We start from the raw sequence: 4,471 nt of genomic DNA on the forward strand, positions 1-4,471 counted from the left end.
AAATTGTGAAAACCGGAAGTAACAACTTCGTCCTTGGTCCAAATCGGACAATAATCCAAGGAAATCAGTCAGTTTGACATGATCACTAACAAATTGCTTACATGAACGATTATCATATTAATACAACTAGGAGTTGGAGTTTTACAAGAAAGCTGTCTTGCAGGCCGGCGTGAAATTGCAGCATCAACAAAAGAAGGTTGTCTATTGTATTAATATTAGCCAATGACATCTATTCTTTGACATCTGTGTAAATATAGACAACATTGATATTAGCCAATAGTATAAATTACCAATGACGTCACACCTAATCGAATCGCCTAACCACCTACTGGGACGGTTAGGTCGATTAGCCTAATCAGTTTAGGTAAACTGTCTCACAAATGCACCGATTAGCCTAAACGTCCTGGCAAATGCACAAAATAGCTAATCTACCTAATCGAATCGTGCGACAAAAACGACTCATATTATAGAGATGATCGACTATTGATAGAAACAGATGCCTGTGGACTCTAAGCCTATTTCAGCTTCTGATAGCTATTTGAAAATGAAATGAAATGGAGTTTTACGTCCTACTTTTCCTATATTCGTGCATATTTAAGGATGCAACACCGAATTTCATCAAAATTAAAAAAAAACGAAATTTCTCCTATTTTCGTGGAAAATATTTATCTATAATTAAATAAGCCGAGAAAACACGTTGTATGGATACCGGGTGGTATAATTAACTTTTCTTAGTATTTATCTTAAACATCAATTCATTATAACTATGACAATTCTTTCAAAGAATAAGATAAATAAAACGTAAGAGTAATTGCTAAAATTCATTGAAACAACACAAGAACATGGCCTACATTGTGTTCCATAGAATTTTTCTGCTGACATGGAATCCGCTTGTTTTGTCACGTGAGTTTGTTCACTGGAATATAATATTCTAGCAGAAGACATTTGGAATTCCGAGTACAGCTGGGGATTATTTGTAAATTGTGACATTTGGTAATAATTGGAATCCGCCATTTTGTATTTGTTAGAAATAGATAATGAATTTGACATTGCTTTGAAACGATAGGAAATATTCTGCTGGTTGACAATGAGCAGATAACCCGTGTTTATCAAAACATGCAAATGCGGAGGTCACACGAGGTCACACGTGTTAATTATTTATCTTTTCCGGAGATACACGAAATTAGGTTATAACGAAATTGGGTTACATTTATTCCCAAAACAGAACGGTAATAACTCTATATAGGTGGCGTGCGTGAACTTCTGGGTTGCAGTTCTTTCCCTTAAACTGTAGAGCTCTTACAAACTTCATCTTATACCTGACTACAACGCGGAATGCAGCAATCTGATTGCAATGTACGCCACCGAATACATCATTTGTATTTGTGTGCATTTACACACTTCCGTGATGCTAGAATTTTAGCATTGCAGTCAAGATATGAGAATATGTTCTCATCAACATCTTATACAAAGTTCGTTATGAATGGAAGTTGGTCAATTTATATTGCGACCTGAATATGCCACAGTCCAGAGCTTTTTTACTTGGAGGATAATTCTGAATGAATAATTTCAAATCATACGAAGTTTTTGATTAAATATGGCTTTGTCTACAATTACAGTCAAGTAACCTAATTTCGTGATAACCAATTTTTCGTGCATTTCCGGAAAGGATTAATAATTTCCATGTGCGACCTCGCGTGACCTCCGCATTTACTTGTTTTGATAAACATGGATTATCTTTACAATGTCAGCTAGTAGAATGAATCCAGTAGTTTCAAATGAAATGAATGGTTATAGGTGTTGTTTTACGTCACTTTTTTGCACCTTGTGGGCTTATGAAGACGGTCCAGTAGTTTCAAGCAAAGTAAACTGTATTTATGTTTACCTTGACAAATACAAAATGGCGGATTTCAGTTATTACCAAACGTCACAATTTTTTCGGCCGAATTTCCTTATAATCCCAAGCTGTAGCCTAATCGGAATTCCAAGTGTAGCCTGCTAGAATGTAGTCCAACTAATGAAGTCACGTGATCAACTAGCGGATTCCGTGTCAGCAGAAAAATTCTATGGAACACAATGTGGGCCATATTCTTATGTTATTTCAATAACTTTTAGCAATAAATCACGCTACGTATCTTATTTTGTCAGTCACTGTTTTTTTTAAATCATGGTTCTTTCAAGGAATTGTGATTAGCTATAATGAATTGATATTAAAGATAAATACTAGTTAATTATACCACTGGGTATCAATACAGCAAGTGTTTTTCTAGACTTATTTATAGATCAAACATTGTTCACGAAAATAGGTGACGCATTTTGCCGCCGTTGTTGAGTTGGTTACTCATGGGTGAAAGTGAGGGATTCATAAAGAAAATCGAAACAAACCAATTTTAATTTTTTATAGAATATCTAAGGAAACATTTAAGACACATAAAAATTTCCTTTTTTTAACTTTAATTTTAACGAAATTTGGAGTTGAATCATTATATGCACGAAAATAGGTTACACCACTGTACATGTTGGCCTTTCCAACCTACAATTTTGCAAATATTGCTGAAATTTTCCAATTTGCAATGATATTTGATAGTTGACCAAAAAGCCTTGTATCGTTCAGCAATTCTCGACATTTCCGCAAATATGAATCTACCTCGGTAACGAACGATCTACCGTATCGTGGAAGTTCCGCCATCACTCTTCAACTTCACGGTTTTTCTCAATAGGCATCGCCATCTTGAATAATCGTGGACTATTTTGTGATTTTGCTGATTCATCTTTATCATGCATATTATCGGGCTTTCTTTAACTTTATATTTATATAGCCAATAATAAATACATGGGTACATTTGATTTGTAGTATTTAGTATTAAAAATTGAGTTCTTATAATATCTCAGTTCGTAAATCAACCGATTTTGTCTGGCGTAGTGATTTCAACGGTGATCAGATAAGTTCAATTAATTCTACCTCACCTCCCACTACTCCCCACTCCGTCCTACCTAACCCGTCACTCCGTCAGTGAGTTCGTCACTCCGTCAATGAGTTCGCCACTCACGTCAGTGATTCCGTCATAACGTCAATCGTCAATGCTACCGAACAAAAAATGTAATATTAATGAATTATAATCACAAAACGAAATCAAAACGAAATTTTTAGAAAGAACTCATTGACAGAGTGACGAACTCATTGACGAAATGACGAACTCATTGACGGAGTGACGAACTCATTGACGAACTCATTGACGGAGTGACGATCTCATTGACGGAGTGACGAACTCACTGACGTACTGACGTATGAGTTAGCCCTTCAGCATACACGCCTTATTCATCCGTCACTACGTCAATGAATCGGTAGCTCCGTCATTCATTGCCATTGGCTTAATTCGTCATTGGCGTCAGTCCGTCAATCATCCAAGTGACGGAGTGGCGAACTCATTGACGGAGTGGCGAACTCATTGACGTTGTGGCGAACTCATTGACGGAGTGGCGAACTCACAGACGCACTGACGTATGAGGAAGCCCTAGACAGGAGAAAACATTTCATCTGTCATTCGTCGATGCTACCTTACAGAATACGAAACACCAATAATTACCCGTTTGATGGGGTGGCGGAATCCTTAGCAGAAAGACGGAAGAGGTATTCATGGACTGACTCCAATGACAGATATCAATAAAGGAATGCTAAAACTGAATGCCAATATATTAGGTATTCAGCCCTGGATTGCTTCATACTTAACAACATATATGAGTTCACCACTCCATCAATGGGTTCGCCACTAAGAAATTGAGTTCGCCACTCCGTCAATGAGTTCACCACTACGTCAGTGAATTGTCCACTCCGCCAATGAGTTCGCCCCTATGCCAATGAATTCGCCACTATGTCACTGCAATGATTGACGGACTAACGACAGATCGAAAAAAAAATAGAAAATGTTCAAGGAATCTAGGAAAGCGGTGAAAAAATCTATCGCGATTTTGGTATAGTGAAAGTATAATAAAAACAATTGATGGCAGTATTAGAAGACAAAACAGTTTTCTTATTATTTCTTTTATTAAAAATAAAAGAATACCAGAATTCGACATAAAATATTACAAGTTTTTGAAAAAATATATATTTTCACAGTTATCATAATCATGGCAAACGAGTGATGGCTACACTTACAAAACAGCAGCTTTACGCATTCAGAAGCAACAATTCAAGTGTTGGAGTTTAACGTCTTTTTTCATTAAAAATGCAATATGATTATGACTACAAAATTTTTTCACATCATTTGTTCCATATTAAAGAGATTGTCCAAAGTTTTTTTTTTAACTTCACATATGTATTGGGAACACTGAAAGGATCAATTTTCACCATTCCAATTTTCAATAGGACGTGTGAGGTTCATGTAATTCCCTTTAAACCATCGCAAAAACTGAAAATAATATATAAGAAACTTTCAGATGGTGAAGTAATAAAACGCCCCCCCCCCCCCCC

The sequence above is a fragment of the Lottia gigantea genome (genome assembly GCF_000327385.1).
Source record: "Lottia gigantea unplaced genomic scaffold LOTGIsca_3, whole genome shotgun sequence".
Classification (NCBI taxonomy): domain Eukaryota; kingdom Metazoa; phylum Mollusca; class Gastropoda; family Lottiidae; genus Lottia; species Lottia gigantea.